The sequence below is a fragment of the Chaetura pelagica genome, unplaced genomic scaffold, assembly GCF_000747805.2.
Source record: "Chaetura pelagica isolate M959 unplaced genomic scaffold, ChaPel_1.0 scaffold345, whole genome shotgun sequence".
Lineage (NCBI taxonomy): Eukaryota > Metazoa > Chordata > Aves > Apodiformes > Apodidae > Chaetura > Chaetura pelagica.
In genome coordinates this window covers 2632204-2657072 of record NW_009953962.1, presented here as the reverse complement: position 1 = coordinate 2657072, position 24869 = coordinate 2632204, and positions in this window count along the sequence as shown.

Genomic DNA, 24869 nt, shown 5'->3' with positions numbered 1-24869 from the left:
GGGAAAGCTAGTCTATCTTGCATTTATAAAGAATAAAACCTATGATCAAATAGGAAAAAATTCCATCTACCTACCATTAACTCATCAACTGTAAAGGCTGGTGAATGTAAAAGGTAATGTAAAATTTAAAAAGAAACAAAAGGAAGCATTATAAATGCCTCTTCTTTATTTCTGGCAGCCAAAGAGATAATGATTAATATACATATGGTTTTCTGTTTTGAAGTCTGATGGGGACCGAATTTTCACTGCCATATTTATCATAGAGAAAACCTTGTATTTACAGGAATAACTGAAATGCTGGATACGAAAACATGATTTCTAAACATCTTTAGCAACATCTTCAGTATTTTCTCTCCAGCTGGAATGGCTGGTCACCTTCATCAAAGAACACAGCAGGTAATATGGCCTGAACATAGAGGACTTGTCTGCCAAAAGGCTTTTCCTTCTATAGTCATCAAGACTGCAGGGCACATTTTTTAATGTCAGTGTTCAGTTCTTGGAGTACAAAATTCTTCATAGTTTTTTGTCCTGAACCAGAAAACAACTATGCAAAAATAACTTGATGTGACACATTGTGTGTTCGGTCTCCAGCAAAGAAGTTTGAACACTATTACTACGCATTCAGAGAGATGGTGTGGAAGACTGTTTTGTGCGTAAGCGTGGAGAAAGTGTCAGAGGGCATGATGAAGGAAGAAATATTTGTTACACAGATATTAATCCTAGGTCTATACCTATTTGTGATCAAAATACGGTTTTGAACATTTTATCATCTTCTGCTGAGAGCTACTCCATCTCATGCCAGAAGAGGGGGGTCTTCTCTTTCCCCACAACTAAATGGGCATATTAACTACTCATCTGCTGCTCTTGTGATCAGTTTGTTTAGACTGAACTACTAAAAATAAAAAATAAAAAAATGACAGCATTCCAGATGCAACTTATAAATAAAAGCATCTTCACAAGGTCTATGTGATTATGCATGTGTATAGTATGCTCTTTCATAACAGCCCTGACAAGCCAGTACCAACCTCAACTTCCTTAAAAACTACCTTGTATTAGACCTAGTGTTCTGACTATGATGGGGAGGTACAAGGAACTAGGAAAATAAGAAATGAAGGACATGTTTTGATTGTGAGGTAACAGGGTTACCTGTAGTTTCTTAAAGCTGTATTAAATTCCATATTTAATTCTGTTGTGTTTTGGTTTTGTTGTTTTTTTTTAATGTTGCATAACTAATACCACCTTTGTCATAAACTTCTTACAAGTATGTTTGTGTGGCAGTGCTGAGGAATGTCTGACTTCTGTGTGGACTTCAGGAGCAATATCTATTTTCTTACAGTAGCATAGAAAGACATCTAGGGATGGCGTTAGAAAGAGTGATACAATGAAAGTAAAGCAGGAAGATACAGTGTAGTTGATGCAGTATTATTTACAATAAAGAGGAAGAAAAGAGGTATCTAAAGTGTCTGATTTTAAGAACTATTCAAATAGTATTGCAGAGGTTCAAAAGACAGAGGGATGTGAGTACATCACCTCATGAGGACAATGCCATTAGCAGTTTTGTTGTGAAATAACTGCTCTGAATTTTCATGAATTTTCAGCTCTGATCCATGAGCTGAATAGATAGATCATGATAATACAATCATAAGTGTGGCAGTTTCTTCTGTAGCCTGTTAAAAGAATGGTTTGGCCATTTCAGCCACTTAATTATTCAAATAAGTGTCCAGCCTCTATTGGAGTTTAAAAGATACAATAATGATCTTCATAAAACTTGCAACAGCTTGGGAGTAACTAGCTGGGCTAGCTCTCCAAATGGTAAACTGCCACCACCATTGCTGATACAGGAGGTCCTTTGAGACATAATTAAAAGTCTAAAGAGAAAACCGTCACAACGTTGGAAAGAAAGGAAAAAGGAAACCCACCAGGAGACTGAGATCAAATAAAATAAAACAATATTTTACTCTGATCCATTAAAAAGAATAATTACAAACCAATACCCTTGTCCCTGCAGAAAAATAACTCTGATACAGTTAACTTGCGTATCTAATACACATTGTACATAAATAACAACTTTCAGATGGATCTGCCAAGACATTTCACAAGTATTAATGGCAGAACTCAGTTAATCAGGTTAAGCCAAAGGAAATGAGTGAGGTTTGAGCTCTGATCTAAAACATGAAATATATGATACATCTTGTCCTTCCACAGATAACACTCAGTTCCATCTTTGAGCAGTTTTGCAGGTGAAAGTGAGAAATATAAAAAAACTTCAAATACATTTGAGTTGTTAGGCCATAGGTCAGCAGTGTAAGTCTTCAGGAGGTGAACTGCAAGCACAGAATTAGACAACAGACCCAGCGAGTAATGTTCTGTGTTGCGGTATTCTTTTCCAAGTCAAAACATACTACTGAAAGCACAGTAGAACTGAATGTGTTGCCCATGTAACTATTTAAGCGATGCTTTGTGAGACCAAAGTAGTAGCAAGAATGCTGATTTTAACATTTTTCACAAGCTTGGAGATTATATAGGGGAATATCTCAAGGCTGTGCCCATCATAGCCCTACTGTACCTAAAGCATACAACAGTTAGCTTAACAGCACACAGTTCAGGCTACAGACTGAATATTTCTAAGCTGCAAAACCAGGATATTACTGTCTATGTGTCCTTAGTTGAAGTAAGAAGTACATAATCCTAAATAACTAACGACAAAATTTCTAAACGAACAAGTCAAAAGAAACGCACATACTCTTGACAGGACATCAGAAAACGACATTTTTATTTCCTTCTATTTTTGGTACAGAAAGGGTAAAAACTGCTACATAGTATCAGTCAAGTGAAGAATGAATACTCAAGTAGCTTTAAAAAGAACTAATTCATCTAATTTGTAACATTTTAGAAAACAGAACTAGAAACAAATGCCAAGGATGAAATGGAAAAAAATGTGGCATCTTTGACAACCTGTGTGGCAGCATTTACACATAATGACATATGGGAGAGATCTCAGTAAAGACTGTACACATATCCTTCAGCAGCAATCTATCAAAACAAGATCAAAAATTAGATGAAAACTCATGATTTGAGATAGAAAGTGTATACAGATAGACAATAAATTTCATTTAATTTGCTTAGTGAAGTAACGCACTTAAAATTCTCACAGGCACCTCAATGAAAAATAACTTGCAAAACATTTTATGCTCAGGAGGATGAAGATCAGACTGAAGCTAAGGAAGAGAGAATTCCATCAAATTCCCATATACTGTTAGCCTCTCTAAAATGAAATATCTATTATTTACCAACTGATGTTTCTATACGTAAATTACTGTATTTCACTAGGAAACGCTGATGTTAAAGAAAATCTAAAACATCAGAAAGAGTCTGCTGGGGAAATTCCAATCACAGCAGCTTCTTCAGGATCAGAATTTCTCCCGCTAAGAAAATCAAATGAGTTTGTGGCACCATATAGTAAAGATCCATCGCCAGCTAAGTGAACTGAAATGAGTGAATTAGAAAAACCCCAACCAAACAGATGTAACTAGTATGGGAAATAAACATTCTTCCCACAAGCCTGCCACTTGTGTTGGCAAAAGCTGACAAGACAAAATTATTTGTGATTGTGATGGAATTACATTTGAGCAAGTAATGCTGCAACTATCATTATTCACTAGAATAAATAATTAACAGAATTCCTTTAATACAATGTGATATTTCACTTTAGCCTTTTTAAGCTGTAAGAAAAAAAAAATCACACATACAGAAAATTCCTTTAGAACAAGCTAAAATAGTTATCTTAAACCTTTACTTTTATAGATGTTCAGTCTTCTATTCAGAATAGAGAACAGAGGGTAACATCACTCTTCTGAATGTCATTTTCAACACAGAGCTTTAGAAATTGGATCACTCTAAAGCACCTGTGTTGGCATCCAAGAACGTTACCCATTTTGGCAGGAAAACTGAAAGGAACAAGAACTTTGCTTTAATGGAGTACATTTGCTGCTTAATTTACAACTGAGGAAAAAGAAGAAAAAAAGAAAAGAAAGAAAAAAGGAAAAAAAAAAAAGAGAGACATTAGGAACAGGAATATCCAGAGCTATGTAGCACTTGATAAATGAAGAAGCACCTAATGTTCATTACAAAAAAAGGATGCATTTTTTTTAAAACGAATTTAGCATAAATTAGATTGGTACAGAATAAGAAATGCTTCAAAACTCACAATTTTTATATTACTTTCACACTTCTTTCTCAGCATATGCGTAGAAATATGTTATGGGGCTTTTTAATTTCTATGATCTACAAAATCAAAATTTTTAAAGCCTCAGCTTTCTACAATATACATACTATCTAGATTATTTTAAGGCTTAATATGGCTATGGTCATACAGACTTATTAAAATAGATAGTCCAAATTTAGATCATTTGTTCCCAGCCAGCACTTTCTCCATTGCATTTGTTTAGTCAAATAATCTGAAAATAATGATTATTTTGTCCCACTTGGCTTTACAGTTGTATTGTATGGTTTATGAAGCACTATAAACATTGAGTTTGAAATGCATGTGCATGTGAAGTTTAAATTCTGAGTTTTATAAACACCAGCAACCATATTGTACTGTTTTCTTCTTTAAAATGCCTAAGCCTAGCAGCCTAACTACATGGCATTATTCAGTACACCAGAGAGACTGAAACCTACAGAAAATTGGAAACCTGAAGGAAAGATACTCTCAACTTTGAACTAGATCATTGGACTTATTTTTTTTATCATTCACCCTTATAAAGCATATAAATTACATACATACGCTGCTATACGAATAAGTTATGTACACCAGAAAACATTTTAAAATGGAAATGACTAAAGGATGAGATACTGAAAAATTAAATTTATTCATCTATGTATTTATTTATTTACATATGGTACAAAAACATATTCTTCCTGTACTCCACTAGATTATCTTGTGGACTTACCAATTCAGAGATCATTGCACTAAACCACTGAGGAATAATATAGAACCAGTTGCTTCCACTTCATCTAAATGGAGCCTACAATGAGTTTTACTTCCATCCTCAGCAACACCTTCTCCTCTCTTTTTCCCAGTCCTAAGTATCTAGCAGTTTATAGAGCTGTTACAGACTGCATCTATTGCCTCTGTAACCACTCATACTGTCCCCAGTGTTGGCAATTAGCAATCATATTCTTAATTAGTCTGACCCACCTGGCTGTTTTGCTACTAATAAATCAATTAATTCAATTCACATGGAGGAACTTTTGTGTAGTACTGTAGCTTAATCATCACTGGTCATCCTTGTATATGACTGTTGTACGTGCTAGAAAAACTTAGCATTCAGGCTGAATTTGTATTCTTTGCTGATTCACAGACTGTCAGGGAAATACACAGTGTGATTAGTATTTTCTATGTATGTAGGGATTTCGCAAAAGCCTCAGCAGAGCATAAAGGAGAAACCTGGAATGTAAGCTATAAACACTTAGGCACACTGAACTGGATGATCTTTACCTCTCCCTGAAGAGTACAAACACTGCTCATTGGGAGTGTCTGTTTTTAGTACTTAAATTTGTTACCTTTTCATGTCAGAAATAGAAGTTTCTAAAACAAGGGTACCTTCGCCTTCGGGATCTTCTTCCTTTCTTTCTTTCTTTCTTTCTTTCTTTCTTTCTTTCTTTCTTTCTTTCTTTCTTTCTTTCTTTCTTTCTTTCTTTCTTTCTTTCTTTCCTTCTTTCTTTCCTTCTTTCTTTCCTTCTTTCCTTCTTTCCTTCCTTCCTTCTTTCCTTCCTTCCTTCCTTCCTTCCTTCCTCTCTTCCTTCCTCTCTTCCTTCCTCTCTTCCTTCCTCTCTTCCTTCCTCTCTTCCTTCCTCTCTTCCTTCCTCTCTTCCTTCCTCTCTTCCTTCCTCTCTTCCTTCCTCTCTTCCTTCCTCTCTTCCTTCCTCTCTTCCTTCCTCTCTTCCTTCCTCTCTTCCTTCCTCTCTTCCTTCCTCTCTTCCTTCCTCTCTTCCTTCCTCTCTTCCTTCCTCTCTTCCTTCCTCTCTTCCTTCCTCTCTTCCTTCCTCTCTTCCTTCCTCTCTTCCTTCCTCTCTTCCTTCCTCTCTTCCTTCCTCTCTTCCTTCCTCTCTTCCTTCCTCTCTTCCTTCCTCTCTTCCTTCCTCTCTTCCTTCCTCTCTTCCTTCCTCTCTTCCTTCCTCTCTTCCTTCCTCTCTTCCTTCCTCTCTTCCTTCCTCTCTTCCTTCCTCTCTTCCTTCCTCTCTTCCTTCCTCTCTTCCTTCCTCTCTTCCTTCCTCTCTTCCTTCCTCTCTTCCTTCCTCTCTTCCTTCCTCTCTTCCTTCCTCTCTTCCTTCCTCTCTTCCTTCCTCTCTTCCTTCCTCTCTTCCTTCCTCTCTTCCTTCCTCTCTTCCTTCCTCTCTTCCTTCCTCTCTTCCTTCCTCTCTTCCTTCCTCTCTTCCTTCCTCTCTTCCTTCCTCTCTTCCTTCCTCTCTTCCTTCCTCTCTTCCTTCCTCTCTTCCTTCCTCTCTTCCTTCCTCTCTTCCTTCCTCTCTTCCTTCCTCTCTTCCTTCCTCTCTTCCTTCCTCTCTTCCTTCCTCTCTTCCTTCCTCTCTTCCTTCCTCTCTTCCTTCCTCTCTTCCTTCCTCTCTTCCTTCCTCTCTTCCTTCCTCTCTTCCTTCCTCTCTTCCTTCCTCTCTTCCTTCCTCTCTTCCTTCCTCTCTTCCTTCCTCTCTTCCTTCCTCTCTTCCTTCCTCTCTTCCTTCCTCTCTTCCTTCCTCTCTTCCTTCCTCTCTTCCTTCCTCTCTTCCTTCCTCTCTTCCTTCCTCTCTTCCTTCCTCTCTTCCTTCCTCTCTTCCTTCCTCTCTTCCTTCCTCTCTTCCTTCCTCTCTTCCTTCCTCTCTTCCTTCCTCTCTTCCTTCCTCTCTTCCTTCCTCTCTTCCTTCCTCTCTTCCTTCCTCTCTTCCTTCCTCTCTTCCTTCCTCTCTTCCTTCCTCTCTTCCTTCCTCTCTTCCTTCCTCTCTTCCTTCCTCTCTTCCTTCCTCTCTTCCTTCCTCTCTTCCTTCCTCTCTTCCTTCCTCTCTTCCTTCCTCTCTTCCTTCCTCTCTTCCTTCCTCTCTTCCTTCCTCTCTTCCTTCCTCTCTTCCTTCCTCTCTTCCTTCCTCTCTTCCTTCCTCTCTTCCTTCCTCTCTTCCTTCCTCTCTTCCTTCCTCTCTTCCTTCCTCTCTTCCTTCCTCTCTTCCTTCCTCTCTTCCTTCCTCTCTTCCTTCCTCTCTTCCTTCCTCTCTTCCTTCCTCTCTTCCTTCCTCTCTTCCTTCCTCTCTTCCTTCCTCTCTTCCTTCCTCTCTTCCTTCCTCTCTTCCTTCCTCTCTTCCTTCCTCTCTTCCTTCCTCTCTTCCTTCCTCTCTTCCTCTCTTCCTTCCTCTCTTCCTCTCTTCCTTCCTCTCTTCCTCCCTTCCTCTCTTCCTTCCTCTCTTCCTTCCTCTCTTCCTCTCTTCCTTCCTCTCTTCCTTCCTCTCTTCCTTCCTCTCTTCCTCTCTTCCTTCCTCTCTTCCTTCCTCTCTTCCTCTCTTCCTTCCCCTCTTCCTTCCTTCCTCTCTTCCTTCCTCTCTTCCTTCCTTCCTCTCTTCCTTCCTCTCTTCCTGTCTTCCTGTCTTCCTTCCTCTCTTCCTCTCTTCCTTCCTGTCTTCCTCTCTTCTTGTCTTCCTGTCTTTCTTTTTCTCCTGTAGAAATATCTTCTCCCTTGGGGGTTATTAGGCTCTGTGATCTTGTATTTACACCCAAAGATGTCCCTTTCCTGCCTTACATTCTTTCCACTGGAGATCGTCTGGTTCTATCTCTTTACTCCCCTTTCCCAGCTAGTATCAAGAGGAAACAGAAATAAAATTACAGGAAAAAAACACATTTTACTGTCCAAAATTTTCTTCTTAAATACAAGTATATATTTTTGCAGTTGGCCCCATGTGAATGGTGTACACTTCTGCCAAGCATGCTTTTTCTGTCATCACCATTGTTTTCCTTGTCTTATCCTCACTCAACTGAAGAACCTGCTCTTCTAAACTGACATACTTCAACTTTGGAATAAAAAATAAGTGCAACATTGCTGAAAACTGTGGAAAGACATGCTGGATAAAGCAACTACAGAGTAGCTGAACAGTTGGCAACAGCTACAGATACTCACAGTGAGAACATCTTTCACCACTCCCTGAAAACCTTGATCAAATACCGGAGAAAAACCTTTGTTTCCAAGGGACCAGAGAAGGACTACAAAGATGACCAGAGGACTGGAGGGCCTACTACATGAGGAGAGGCTGAGAAAACTGGGTTTGTTCAGCCTTGAGAAGAGAAGGCTTCAGGGAGAGTTCATTACTGTGTTCCGCTACTTAAAGGGTGGCTACCAAGAAGATGGAGGCTCCCTATTTACAAGGAGGCACATAGAAAAGACAAGGAGTAATGGGTAAAAGTTGCTTCTGCAGAGATTCCGTTTGGACATAAGAGGTAAATTCTTTACCATGAGGACAGTCAAACATTGGAATAGTCTCCCAAGGGAAGTGATAGATTCCCCGATATTGGACAGTTTTAAGTCTCAGCTTGACAGGGTGCTGAGCCATCTCATATGGAGATCATGAAGCAGATCTTCCTAGAAAATCTGCTAAGGCACATGGAAAATGAAGAGGTGATGCCAGCCAATATGGGTTCACTAGGGTCCAATCATGCCTGACTAATCTGGTGGCCTTCTACAACAAGGCTACAGAGATGGTGGATGGTAGCAAAGCAACTGACGTCATCTACCTGAATTTGTGCAAAGCACTTGACACTGTCCCACATGACATCCTGGTCTTCAAACTGACAAGGCATGGATTTGAAACATGGACCACTCAGTGGATAAGAGATTGTCTGGATGACCACACCCAGAGAGTTGTGGTCAATAGGTCAATTTCCAAATGGAGGCAGGTGACAAGTGGTGTCACTCAGGGGTCACTTTTGGGACCAGTGATGTGTAACATCTTTGTTGGATACATGGACAGTGGGATTGAGTGTCTCATCAGCAAGTTTGCTGATGACACCAAGCTGTGCGGTGTGGTTGACACCCTAGAGGGAACGGATGTCATCCAGAGGGACCTTGACAGGCTGGAGAAGTGGGCCAATGCCAACCTCATGAAGTTCAACAAGGCCAAGAGCAAGATCTTGCACCTGGGTCAGCACAACCCCAGGGACAAATACAGGCTGGGGGAGAATGTCTAGAGAGCAGTCCCCAGGAAAAGCACTTGGAGTGGTAGTAGATGAGAAGCTCAACATGAGCCACCAGTGTGTGCTGGAGCCCAGAGAGCCAAACACATCCTGGGTTGTATCCAAAGAAGTGTGGCCACCAGGGCCTAGGAGGTGATTCTGCCCCTCTACTCTGGTTTGGTCAGACCTCACCTGGAGTACTGCATCCAGCTCTGGAGCCTTCAGCAGAAGAAGGACATGGAGCTATTGGAGAGGGTCCAGAGAAGGGCCATGAAGATAATCGAAGGCCGGACCACCTCTGCTCTGAAGACAAGCTGAGGCAGTTAGAGCTGTTCAGCCTAGAGAAGAGAAGGCTCCGGGGAGACCTTATAGCACCTTCCAGTACTTGAAGGGGGGTAAGGCTAGCGAGGTACTGGAATGGGTTGCCCAAGGAGGTTGCTTAATCGAAGGCCGGACCACCTCTGCTCTGAAGACAAGCTGAGGCAGTTAGAGCTGTTCAGCCTAGAGAAGAGAAGGCTCCGGGGAGACCTTATAGCACCTTCCAGTACTTGAAGGGGGGTAAGGCTAGCGAGGTACTGGAATGGGTTGCCCAAGGAGGTTGCTGATGCCCCATCCCTGGAGGTTTGTAAGGCCACATTGGATGAGGTTTTGTGCAACCTGGTTTAGTGGTAGGGTTCCCTGCTCATGGCAGGCGGGCTGGAACTAGATGATCTTTAAGGTCCCCTCCGACCTTAACAATTCTGATTCTATAATTCTACACAAAATATAGTATTACCTAGAAAGGCTGGACCAGATGATCCTTGAGGTCCCTTCCAACCTGGCATTCTAAGATTCTATGACTTTCTTACCACTTATTCTCATGAGAGAATAGTCGATGTGAAGGTGTACAAGTAAAACCGTATTTTCAGGGCAGGGGAAGAAAGGGGAGTAAAGGCTTAACCAGAAGTTTATCTATGGGCTTCTCTAGGGCTCCCTGTGAAGCTGAATCCTCCCTGGCTTTCATTTTATTTCTGCAGGCCTGAACTTGTTCTGATGTGCCTTGTGCATTACTTACTATTTGTGTTTATGGCAGCTCTTCCGTCTCTTTATGCTATGATATTTATCAGGCACACAACTTCTCTGAACACACCTTCTTTGCATAACTGGCTAAAAGCTTCTAGGCTTCTTACAGGCTAAATGTTTTCCATGTGTATTTTCCTCTAAATATTTGTTTTCCATAATCAAGTGACCCTACGACTGACCCTAACATTATCTTTTCTCTACTGGTATTTGTCTCTCTCAGCAGCTAACTAAATGCCTATTGGTGCCTTCTTGCTGTCTTCCTGATCTGTCATTTTTCTCTTCTTCATCCCTGTCGACATTTGTCAGTTTATTTGCTATAGCATTGCTGGATTCTACACACACTTTTGTTGCTAACCACTTGTAATCTGTTGCCCTGCAGATTTTCCCCTCTCTGATGATGAACACCCTTATATCCAAATTCTTCCCCTCCTTTGTTGAACTGGTACTGTCCACTGGTCTGTCCACTGGTCAGTGCCTTCTCGGAGTACTGTATGACTGGCTTTGACAAAGGAAGGAAATCCTATAATAATGAGTTTATTTTTAAATAAAAAGTTTTATTACAAAAACTTTCAGTTGCTGCAGTGTTGATGTCTTTTCATTGTTGGTCATATTATGAAGTAATATAAAGTAAATAGACCTAATGTAGACAGTAAATTGACCAGGAGTATTTTGTGTTCCCAAAGGCATGTGATTTATTACTTGTGTTTGAATGTTTTAGGAGTATTTTTTGAGGGAAGGAAGAAAAGCATTCTCACAGAAAGTGTAAAAATATCTTAAGACATCACAGCATTTTATTTTACTACATGATTCAACACACAGCATTGTGCATGCTAGTTCTTCAAAGTAAAATAATTCAGTAGCTTTTTACTAGTAGCTATGTTGTATGTAGTAGATTTTTAAGTGTTAAAATCTTAAAGGAAATATTTCTTCAACATGCAGAACTAAATGAAAATGAAATTTAAAATAATTTATGACAGGCTTGGAAACAAGTGGGAAAAAGGTGTTTAAGAGCAGACAAATGAGATTACAGTGGAAACTAAGAAATACTGTAAAAATACTGTAAAATATTTTAAAGACAGTTGAATAAGTCCCTCAAATCAGGAAAAGCATGTAAATTACATTGTGGAAAGGACTAATTTACAATACTAGAGTGATCAAATACTAATTTTTACTTGCAAAAAAGTAGAATGTAGAATGTAGCGTGACCAGTGATAGGACAAGGGGTAATGGGAGCAAATTGGAGCAGAGGAGGTTCAAGGTGAATATCTGAAAATTTTTTTTTACTGTGAGAGTGACAGAGCACTGGAACAGGCTGCCCAGGGAGGTTGTGGAGTCTCCTTCACTGGAGACATTCAAAACCCACCTGGATGCGTTCCTGTGTGATGTACTCTAGGTGACCCTGCTCTGGCAGGGGGGTTGGACTAGATGATCTTTCGAGGTCCCTTCCAACCTCTATGATTCTATGATTCTATGAAAATGATATAGAAAGTGAAAGGAAGGAAAAACTGACAGAGAACATGCATCCCTCTCCATTATCCATTCCTGTGTATTTCATAAGCAAGTTCTTATACTTTTTTATCTGTTCTACATGTTCATTATATTCCTTTCATTTAACAGGGGACTTCACAAGTATTATTAAATTGCTTTGCGCCACGATCTCCATTTGTACGACTGACCCTAACATTATCTTTTCTCTACTGGTATTTGTCTCTCTCAGCAGCTAACTAAATGCCTATTGGTGCCTTCTTGCTGTCTTCCTGATCTGTCATTTTTCTCTTCTTCATCCCTGTCGACATTTGTCAGTTTATTTGCTATAGCATTGCTGGATTCTACACACACTTTTGTTGCTAACCACTTGTAATCTGTTGCCCTGCAGATTTTCCCCTCTCTGATGATGAACACCCTTATATCCAAATTCTTCCCCTCCTTTGTTGAACTGGTACTGTCCACTGGTCTGTCCACTGGTCAGTGCCTTCTCGGAGTACTGTATGACTGGCTTTGACAAAGGAAGGAAATCCTATAATAATGAGTTTATTTTTAAATAAAAAGTTTTATTACAAAAACTTTCAGTTGCTGCAGTGTTGATGTCTTTTCATTGTTGGTCATATTATGAAGTAATATAAAGTAAATAGACCTAATGTAGACAGTAAATTGACCAGGAGTATTTTGTGTTCCCAAAGGCATGTGATTTATTACTTGTGTTTGAATGTTTTAGGAGTATTTTTTGAGGGAAGGAAGAAAAGCATTCTCACAGAAAGTGTAAAAATATCTTAAGACATCACAGCATTTTATTTTACTACATGATTCAACACACAGCATTGTGCATGCTAGTTCTTCAAAGTAAAATAATTCAGTAGCTTTTTACTAGTAGCTATGTTGTATGTAGTAGATTTTTAAGTGTTAAAATCTTAAAGGAAATATTTCTTCAACATGCAGAACTAAATGAAAATGAAATTTAAAATAATTTATGACAGGCTTGGAAACAAGTGGGAAAAAGGTGTTTAAGAGCAGACAAATGAGATTACAGTGGAAACTAAGAAATACTGTAAAAATACTGTAAAATATTTTAAAGACAGTTGAATAAGTCCCTCAAATCAGGAAAAGCATGTAAATTACATTGTGGAAAGGACTAATTTACAATACTAGAGTGATCAAATACTAATTTTTACTTGCAAAAAAGTAGAATGTAGAATGTAGCGTGACCAGTGATAGGACAAGGGGTAATGGGAGCAAATTGGAGCAGAGGAGGTTCAAGGTGAATATCTGAAAATTTTTTTTTACTGTGAGAGTGACAGAGCACTGGAACAGGCTGCCCAGGGAGGTTGTGGAGTCTCCTTCACTGGAGACATTCAAAACCCACCTGGATGCGTTCCTGTGTGATGTACTCTAGGTGACCCTGCTCTGGCAGGGGGGTTGGACTAGATGATCTTTCGAGGTCCCTTCCAACCTCTATGATTCTATGATTCTATGAAAATGATATAGAAAGTGAAAGGAAGGAAAAACTGACAGAGAACATGCATCCCTCTCCATTATCCATTCCTGTGTATTTCATAAGCAAGTTCTTATACTTTTTTATCTGTTCTACATGTTCATTATATTCCTTTCATTTAACAGGGGACTTCACAAGTATTATTAAATTGCTTTGCGCCACGATCTCCATTTGCCTGCCTATGCTACGAGCCATTAAATGCATTCTACACACTGAGCTTTTTTGTTATTCCTTTCACAATTGTATCTCAGCAGTGTCTTGCCAATGTAATTTATATTTATCCTCTACTCTGCCCTCTCAGCCACTTCCTAGATATAGAAGAGCATACACTGGGGTGTTCTGAAATATTTCTGTAGCTACCTAAAAATTCACCTTGCCATATGTTTATAGTAGATGTAACAATGTTAGGAAATGCACTTTGTACTTGGAGCTGAAACTGGTAAGATTTGCACAGAATTCCACAGTCCCAAGAAAGCTTGAACTTCTATACAGAATACATTTTTTTTCTTTTTGTCAAAAGCTGCAGTATTTCATTGGGGTATATTTAACGACCACTGCCCTCATCTCAATAGTTTTAGCTGAGTGTACCTCTTTCTACTCCTATAAGTTGGAAACTTCTCCTAACACTCATTTTACACAAGAGAAACTGAACAAGAGCCTGTAACTTGGCTGATGTTACACAAAAAAGAGTAAGGAGAAAAAAAATTGAACCCAACTTTCCCAGGAATCTTCAAGGTGCCCCATGAGACATTCCTTCTGTAAAGTATTTGCAGATTTGGTATGTACCTCTGGTTGTGTAAAGCATCTTTGTTAATATATAAAAGTAAATGCAATATTGAAAGTATTTTTGTTGATATTAAGAATTTAATATCGGTTAAGATGACAGCATCTTTGATCCAGAAGATATGCTTGCTACTACTAAAAGGCACTTCAAAATACAAGGTATATTTACTAATGTAAATTACTTTATATAAATTATTTTATTTGGAAAAATGAGTGTATTAATTTATATATAACCATGTTGCTTTTTTTTTTTCATGTAAATATATGTAAATACTCACAGTATTTACTGAATACTCACAGAATAAATTCTGCAGTAGGATAAAACTAAGTGCCTGAGTCAGGTAGACTGTTTAGAAGTGCAGCTGTCAGTGCTACTAAATATTGAGGATTGAATGATGGATGTCAGCAAGTGTTATTTAAACTCATAATTTGCTTATAATTACACATCAATATACGTTTTTGTATATGGATAATCTGTGAAGGCTATGTAAACTGCATAATTAGATAATATAATCATAAACTTCCCTGAAGTCTTTTAAAAATAGTTCCCTTCCTGAGACGGACTACTAATTTCTTCTAGAACTGAAAGCAGTTACTTTTGTAGACTTCATGCATTCAACAGAGTTTTAATTACAATCTACTTCCACTAATTTGCCTTTCTAGTGATGTTAATAAGGAAAACAAAGATAAAATTTATTTTAATACACCATGAAAAATAAGATCATTAAAAATATGTAGAGTCTGAAATAACTTTTAAAGTATAGAACAGAACTTCATCTGATTGTAGTCCCTTATTCCAAAAGAGCCCCATGTTTGTGCAAATTAAAGCAAATTTATCTATTTGCCTTTAATAATAAAAAATAGAACAGTCAAATTGTTTTTGCTGTTTATCACAAACTGCCTAAACAGCAGACAGAAATCAGGTAAAAATGGGCATTCTCCACTCTCATTGAAGACCTTTTGATTCAAGCACACACTCAAGCTTTTACCCAAAAGTGGAAAAAAAGAAAAGAAAGTAATAATGTAGGGTGTCCAAAACAAACTATTCAGCGTCAGTAATAGCAGCTGTATGTCTCTTTAATCATAAATATTTTCATTCCTAGGTCTCAGCATGGAAACCTGACTGCCACTAGAACTGATTTTAAGGACAAATGATTGGGGGAAGTTCACAAGACATATGAACATCATCATGAACTACCAAGAGGGAGAAGTATTTCCATTCCCTATTAAATGGTGTCTAAATTCTGCATTAAAACATAGGGTGAACTTATTTAATGATCTTGACCTATCAGATTTAATTCACAAATCTAAACTTTCCTTTGTGTGGAGTTTGTTTGCATTTCCTGTGTGGCTTAAGAGCTTTTATTCTCAAGGCCCTGGTGAAGAATACTGTAAGCAATTTTAAATGCTGAACAATTTTTAAAAGTTGAATTCAGATGCCTAATAACTGTCTGCATGAGACAAATTAATTTCCTCTACTGTACTTGTAAGCTTTGCAAGTTTTATGTATCTTTGGTCAGCTTTTATCTGAAAACTGCCTAATTCTGCTGTTTGCCTGTATCATTGTTGCTTACATAAACACATTTCTGCAAACACTCTTCTAGCTTGATCAGGCAGTCATGTGAGTTTCACAAAATTTTAATTTGGCTGTGATATGAGATGCATTTATAGAATATCACACAGGAGAGATATCTCATTTCATCCATTCAGCAATCACAACTAGTATGTGAAAAGATTCACAAGACAAAACAATCATCCTGCTTTCCGTCCAAAAATTACTGCTTCCCGAGAATACAGTGATTTAAGAAATACCAGTCTGGATATGACTTAAGTATCACATGTTAGTTCTGGGCCAGCCAAGTATCTTTACTGTGGTTACTGGTCTGCAAGACAGTGCAAAAGACTTAAATTTTACTCCCTGCTTTTGCATACTTGACCGAACAGACAGCTACGTTCATGCCTACATAACATCTTTCATCCAAGACTCTGAGCTGTTCTTAGGGTGATTTTACAAAGGTGGGCAGTGCATGAAATACCAACAAATGGGAAATAACTTTTTCAAATTGAGAATATGTCATTATGTGAGAACTAATTTCTACTAATGCTATGTGTTTATACTAATGTTAAGAGAACACACAGCTCTGTATCAAGCCAACTGGACTTTAGTACCATCAGCAATTGTTATCCTGGGTAGGTCTTAGAAAGTACACTTCATAGAATAACGCACAAGTCTCCTCTGGTTTGTCGATGTAACTGTCCTCTCTTGGCAGGGCTGTAGACAAACCTGAGTGGATACACTTTTCAGCACACAGCATGGCTTATTGGAACAGGGGAATTTTTACTATCATAAGGAAGCATTTTGTTTTGCTATTAAGAAAAGATAACTATAAAGATAGTGAAGTACTGGAGTAGGCTACTTATGTAGGGTAGAATGGGACTTCAAAGAAAATTCTGGACCAGCATCTATTAGAGATGCTCTACAGATAAGAATCTTGTCTCAAGAGATTTGAAGTGCTGAGATTTCATTCAGATCCAAAACTCTGCAATTCCACGCATTCAAGGTGACCTGCAGACTGCACTGATCCAGTTTAAAATGAAGTAACGTGTCTCGGTTTGTTACATGCAGTGGTGATGGCAAATGGTTTGTGTCTCCTGCTCACTATCACAATATCACAATACATGCTTTTCATCTCAAAGGCACAATACCAGTAACTTGCTGCTACTTTATATCGACATTTTTCCTGGTTTCAGTGATTAAAATTAATTCTGAAATTATTGGCCCAGCATTTATAATACTGTAAAGTGCTTTAAAGTCTGGAGGTGAGTAAAATTGTTCTGAATAGGCCAAATAGGGAACGAAGCATTATCAGAGATGAAGCAACTCTTTATGTCTTCGTTTTGATGCCTCTCTCTTACAAAATGAGGTATTCTGAGCTAGCTGCAGTCCCAATGAATAGCATTTTCCACTGGAATATGGAAAAAAGTATCCATTGGTATGCTTCTTCAACATGTTTTCTGAATAAATGCTTCCTAAAACTAAACACAGAGGACCAGATATCTTTGTTTTTGCATAATGTGGCACTCAAATTAAAGATCATCCTTCCTTCCATATATAGGATTTATCTCCCATTTTTAAGTAATTATTTCAGTTTTATCAACACATCTTGCAAAAGCAATGCTTTTGTGTTTGTGTGGACGTGTGTGTGCATCTGTTTGGTCTGTAAAGGAGTAGGAACACGAAGAAGCTGAAGAAGTTCCAAGAAAGTACTTTATGTCTTTTAAAAGAAATATGTGAAATGAGTTAGAAGAATGCAGACAGCAACAATCCAGCTTCCCTTTAAAAATGTGACTTGGACTGTATTTCAACCACGCTTTCAACTTTCAGGGGGGAAAAAAAAAAAAAAGAAAAAAAAAAAAAAAGAAAAAAAAAAAAAAAGAAAAAAAAAAAAAAAGAAAAAAAAAAAAAAAGAAAAAAAAAAAAAAAGAAAAAAAAAAAAAAAGAAAAAAAAAAAAAAAGAAAAAAAAAAAAAAAGAAAAAAAAAAAAAAAGAAAAAAAAAAAAAAAGAAAAAAAAAAAAAAAGAAAAAAAAAAAAAAAGAAAAAAAAAAAAAGAGAAGAAAACACATTGAAACCCTAACCTATCCTATATTACTAAAGACTGAAACAGGAAATAGCAATAATGTTATGGGAGGCACTAACAATAAAGCTTGGATTCACATGCTTTCTACACCACCAAATCTCATAGGACTGTAACTGCTAGGCATATGTATCTGAGGATTCAGCTAATTCTGTGATTATTCAGTTATAGACTGTGGAGTAGTAAAGCTGATATCTTAAGTTCAAGTATTTTATTTGCTAATCATGTCTCTGAACTGAAGATGCCAAATAACTGCTGCGGCTATCTTGACTTCATAACAGTTGTCGTAGTTGTTATCTCACAGTGTGTGGCATTTATTTTTTTGGAGTAATTTAGTTTGCCACCAGTGTAATACCCATTGAAGAGATGTAACAGGTCAGGCAAAAGTAACTTAAGTTCATCACATTAATCTGTGGAAAAATACTGCCACCTTGGACTGGAACATTTTTGAAAATACTTTTCCAGAGGAGCTGAAAAGATGGGGGCTGCTCTTATACAGCTTCTGTTTATCTTTTTTTCAGCGACTATTACAATTATTTCAATGTTTCTGAGTACCAGAACATTTAAAATTATGATGTCTAAATCACAAAGGCAGTCAGAATGCCACCAACTTTTTTTTTCAACTTAACTGTATCAAATATACATCTTTTGCTTGTACACATCATATTTGTTTGCAGAGTCATAGGGCAAAGAATACTTGCACACGGAAGCTTTTCAGATGTACTAAGAAATCAGAAAGAGAGGAGAAAATTAAAATGTTTGCCATATAGAGCACAATTTTACAATGATAATGGCAGTTGCTACAGCCTCAATGTCAAAGTCTAACAAGTCAGCTTGTGTGTGAGAGCTATTTCACAAAGAAGTGTTTCATGCTTCAAATGGTAACTTCTTTTTTAGCAGGGCTGTAGCCCTGTCCTCTCTTCCAGCCCTGCTCTGACAGAGGTATTTAGTTGCAGTACTGGTAGGGTGGATAATAGGAACTATCTCTAAGCATATCTGTAACAATTTTCATAGTAGAAAGTTGCATTTTTCTATCCTTGAAAGCAAATAAAGTGACTCGCACGCCCTGCATAATTGAAACTGAAGAACTAGAAGAGTTAAAAATGCCAAAAGATTTATTTGAATTTTGAATTGACTTTAAAACATTTTGGGGTTTTAAAAAGACCCATTTAGCCAACTATTTGCTACTTCCCTTATTCTCTTTGTCCATCCATATACAAATTGAATACATTCCTTTGATTAATTAATTATGTATATTTATATACACATACAGGTGGTGCCAATTTAATCTTCTTAATTCAGGAAATACCACTAGGACATCTACAAACTTGCCGAGTTTGGTCAAAGGTCTAAGACCAACCATCTGGATGTGAAATCTAACTAACTGAAAGTGAGGCAGTCAAAGGACAAAAAGAAAATTCACAGATCTTATCTGGATAGCACTGTCAATTCCAAACAGTATTTGGCTAATGATCCAGTGCTAGAAGTGCATGGATGAAAAAGTACTTTAAGGAGGAAAGTAGGTTTTGGACACAATATTTCAATTCCCTACTTTATCCTCAGATGTTAAGCAATACAGCAAAGTCTACATCTTCTTTTTGCAATTGCACCTGGCCACAATGTATAAAAGAAAAGAAGTCTACCACAAGTCCTCAACAAAGCATTTGTACTAAAGAGCAGCAAGAATACCCAGTGTTCTGACTAGATCTTTGGATGTGAGGCTTAGAACCAACCTCAAGTTCAAACAAGATCCAATAAGTATCTGCTGTAGGAAAGGTCAAAATATAAAATTTGGTCTTCAGAATGAAAGCAAAGATAAAGCTGTCAATTCTTCTACCTCATTTTATTTCTCTTGCCAAGAAGATAAAATTGTATTTTAGTATGTGAAGCAATTTGAAAAGAAATTTTAAAAAGGAAGAAAGAAGTTACGATACCTGAGAAATCACTATGCCATATTATTTAAAGCCCACTTTCATGTTCTGTACTACATTCAGCCTCAGTAGCCACATCCATTTTAAGTCTCCATTTAAGCAAGGTGTAAATAGCAGAAAAATTGTTCTGCTAAAAGTAGGGAAATCTCAGCACTAATCTTTCAAGACAGGAAATTACAGATTTTGTGATTTGCCCTGCTGTATTAAACTTGACATCTTAGTTGCTTTTAAGATGCTGAGCCACCAATCACTATTAGCTTTGGCTGGGGCATTTTATTTGTTACAACTCATTTATGACAGCAAGCTAAGTGCACAAATGTTTATTGTAAGATACCAGGATAAAAGAAGTAAAATCCCATCAACTATTAAAATTCAATACTAAAGCAGTTAAAATGGGTTAAAAAAATAGAGTTTCGTATCAGGCTTACAACTAACTCTCCAAAGCAATAATTTTTGACTGGAGTAATAGAAGAAAAACAAATGGAGAAACACTAAGAGAACCAAAAAACATTGAGATTCACTTGGGAAAAATACTCTCAAGTGTTATATGAGATAAGCTGAGACATACTCCAGAATGCATATAGAACTCTATGTGTGGTCTCTGACTAGTAATTACTATGCTATAGAAAACAATTTTGATGGCAGAGATTGGAAGTGACAACAGAGAGAGAAAAAACTTCAATCTAGAGAGCTCTTAAATGTAAATGTGTGTATTCTTATTGGAGAAAGAATGACCACAGAACTAGCAGTTACATCCAAAATATGTATTTTTACTTTCTTTACTACTTCAAGCAAGTTGCTGAAACTTACTGCATCTTATTTTCTTCATCTCTAAAGTGGGTTGGAAGTTTTGTTTCTTTGCTCGTGTTTAACATTTTCTAATGTCCCTTACAAAAGCTGTTGTAGAACCAAAAGGTAACATCTATATCTACTGCTTTTAATACATATTCTTTCAGCTGATATCATAAAGTACTGGAAGCACATTTGTCTTAAGAACATCTGCTAGTGCATTTGGGAAAGTTTAGGATAAATCAAAACTGTGTGGAAGCCACCTCTAAAAGAGATTTAGAAAAGATTGGGTACAGAGGATAGGGTACAAAAAAGAAAAAGATGGATATGCTGCAGAAAACCTTTTTTTCATCTCCAAAAAAACACCACTATGACTAGGAGGATCTAGCACTACTTAAGTGCTGAAAGGACTTCAAATCACCTACAGTATTTTAATGCAAGATTCAAAGGCGAAAAATCTAGCTCCTCTTAAACTGACTTCCTGAATGACAAAAATTATTCTTTACTATAACACAAAAGTATTTGTATTTTTATTTTACATATTTTAATGAAATGTATAGTGAATTTTGTCAGTTGGATAATGGGGGCTTAGAAAATTATATGTACAGAAGTTAAAAAATTTTTTCTGTATCAAGTGTCTACACACCATTAATTCAGCCCTTCCAAGTGATGAGTACACAGTGTCTGAAATTATATTAACATGTACTGTTTTCTCCCAGTAAGATCTGTCTGTCTCAATGGGTAATGTTCTCTAAATTAAAATCAGTGTTTGTATAATGAACGAAGCTTCTTTCTTAAGACTCCTGCTTAATCTAATGCTGAAGTTTTAAGGTGTGTGATGAATGAGACAGAAAGACAGACCTACGGTTAAAGCAGTTAAATCCCACCTTGAAGACTTAGATACCATCCATCTCTGAGCTCCTGTCATCCAAGACAAATCACTTAAAAAAACTGTTTACAGTTGGTCACCAGTTTTTCACTTCTTGGCCCAGGTCCCTGTGGTCCACAGCTATGTTCAAGGCAAACTCCTTCAGAATCGGTATCCTGGATACCCTGTTTGCATCAGGTCAGATTTCCAACTCTCCCTCTAAAATGCTAGGAAATTATAGATTGCCACAGAAAGAATTAGACCCTTTTTTATAACAAATGCACAGATATTCTTCCGTAATTAGGTTATTGAAAACAGCTGAATTCCTCCCAAAATGTCGGAATATGAAAAACTAGCATAAAACTTAAATAAAAACATTTAAGAAAAGGAAACAAAGAAAAAACCTGAAAAGGGAAAGGAGAAATCTCCAATAGAAAGTAGAAGCCTACGTTTTCTGTCTGTCACATTAGAAGCCATGCTACCTATTATAGAGGAATATTTTAGTATTGATTTCTGTGTGCATATGGATGCTACAGCCGTATTTCTGAATAAAATTAAAAACCAGATTAGGACTTCATAATGGTATTGGTCTAAAATGTGGATGGCTATTTTTTATGCTGAATTAGATTATTTTACGCTTTAATAGTTGTGGATCACAGAAAATAGGTTTTATATTCAGGACTGTGCATAATTTCTCTGTTGGAGATTCTTTCTACTGGTAAACTAGTTTTTAATTTAAATTTCAATTATAATTTTCTCTAGAAGTGTTCTCTCTCACCTTGCCACCCAGCAAAACACGGAGGATTTCAGTTTATGTCTTCCTAGACTGCCATTCAACATGCTACCCCTTATAGACTACTGGTGCCCGGTGTTCCGCTTCTGGACACATCATCTAGACTGCTCCTCCAGGTTTGCAAAATGGGCAGAAGACTCAATTGAACCATAAATCTGGAAGATCAAGACAGCAGAGAAATACCACTCTCTGGAGATATTACAAGTTAGATGACTTATCCTCTAAAGCTGCAGGTCTTATGGAGATTCTATCTCAAACGTGCAACATCTCAGTGCTCCAATCTGAAAGATCAAAATAAAAGAAAAATATTCTCAAATTAAGTTTGTTCATGTGAATTAATCTCAGCCTAATTATTATTACTAGTTGTTTATTGTGGATATAACTGCTTTTGAAGGAAAATTATAGGGAGAAATTACCTGCTGTATAGGACAGATATTTCTGTTAATGAAATTGTTAAGAGACTGCTCTTTTCACTAACAAATATTAGTCAAAAAGCAAAGAAAAGTTTAGGCATTGCTCCTACTCTTCAAAGCCTTGCACGGCATTTCCAAAATATAATATAACTACACACTTTGAGAAGTCATAAGACAGTCCTGTGATGTAGCTTGAGTCTGTATGCTGCATTTTCAGGTATTCATTGAACTACAAGTAAAGATATGTTGTCATTTCCTGCAATATCTATGATATGTACTAGTCACAGTCACTGCAGCAATATAGAGAAACAAAAGTTACTGTGCAGATGGATGCTATAGTATTTTTACAAGGACACAGTCTTCTTAGGATTATCTCAGGACACACCATGAAGTAGTCAAATTTGAAAGCAAGAACTTTATGCAGATTTAAAACGCTGTTGTGTCTGCGGCTGAAAGCCTGATTCTGAATGGTGCAAAATTTCAGAAAAGCTTGGAGCTTGTTCAGTCTGAAGTCTAACGCTCATGTACATTCAAATGTTACCAGCTAGCTATTTTGCTGCTGGTCCTTTGTGTAGAAATGTCTTATTCCACAGTGTTTATCCTGTAAATCCATACGGTCAACCCAAGAACCAAAATTCCCAACAGCCAACTTGTTTCCAGTTATTTTACCTCCTCAGCAGCTTTCAGGAGGCTGTAATATACTGTCAATACCAAATCTACTGGCCTATTGACAGGTGGAAGAAAAAAAAAGGTATAAAATAGCTGAATTAAATATCAAGGAAGATTAAAAAAAGGAATGAATCCATGATGCATTATTAGTTTTAAGATAAAAGTACTTAGAGTATTTAAAAATAAAGTAACTGGAAGCTATTAATTATTGCATTACACCTCACAGGTTCTTTGTTTCAAATTATAGATCAGATCTTAGACAACAATTTTTAGTGTGCGATAGAAGTCATCACTGTAATCTACAGGTTTAGTTGATAGAGGAATATCTCCTTCAAATGCCTAGCCCCAGATAAAAACCCCTTACTTCTGCAAAGTAGCAAGTAAAGCTGTTTTAAATGTACTTGAGTGGCTGTCTACTTACTATCAGCATTTTCTCTCATGAAGCTGTAATTGTTTCTAGGCTTTGATTCACTTCCGTGAAACCACATAGTAAAGATTAACCTTGTAATGGGCATGGCATATCTTTATTCTAGCAGACGACCTTGCCTTCTGCGAGCTGAGGTTACAGCACTTCATCTTCAATCCGCATCAAATTACCTCGGACCTTCTTCCCTGTTTCGTACCAGGACGCAGAGATGTGAACCTGTCCAGGCTTTAACCACTAGGGGGCTGTGCGAACACAATTTTTTGGCAACCTCTTGGCCCTTCACTGGTTCAAAAGGGCAGATACGTTTTTACGTACGATAAAATGTGACTCTGAAATAATTAACCAGGTTTTTCTTATCTCTCCCCTTTGGCAGAAAACGCATCAAATCACGGTTTAATTAGCCCTGTGATTTTTTTAGAATTAATCAGTCTTTTTGGTCATGGTACTTGTACATAAAAAAGCAAAATGCTAAAAAATGAAAATGCTTTTTGAATCACATGGTCTCTACAGCTCAAGGACTTAAGCTAATTCTGAAGTGGGGACACTACAGATCCTGTCCATAAGCTGATACATTTTTATGCTTAATCAAGGTATGCAATGAAAACCCAGAAAACAGTGTGAAAATTCCACAGTAACCCAAGACAAATGTTGAAATGTATCAAATCAAGTTTCTGTGAATGCTCGGTTTTGATAGAAGTGTAGACCCATAACTCTCCTCTCTTCTTTCAGGCACAGGAAGTGCAAAAGAAAAGAAGAACGGCAAAATCTGATGAAAAATCTGGAAACTTGGTAATTTCATTAGAGTCTGCTGTGGTTTTAGTCAATAGCTGACGTGGGGAAAATGAGAAACACCTACAGATACCCATTTTATATACTTGATCTATACCTCTTGACTGTCCATTGAAGCGTTCCAGTCACACCAAAAGGGAGCAGGTGGCAAAATGTCCCAGTACTTCTACACTGCATCACCTGAGAAGACCTCCTAACAATCACTTTCTAAACATCCAGCCCTGATCACGTATTTACAGAGAGCCTGAGGAAGGGAGCCAGTTCTGACAGCGCCAGTGACCACCGGTGCCCTCCCAGTGAGGCAGGACGCGAGGGATGGCCAGATGGGTCGGTACCTGCAGAGAACGAACGATATAAGCTTTTTGTCATCTTCCCTGTGCCCAAACGACCTCTAAGACGCACCAGGCCACCCCTCGACGCCGTGAGCGAGGGACATGAGGGAGAAGGCTTTAAACCGGCTGCGAACGGGACGAAGGGAAGACCTGGCCGAGGAAGGCGCCGGTCGGAGCGGG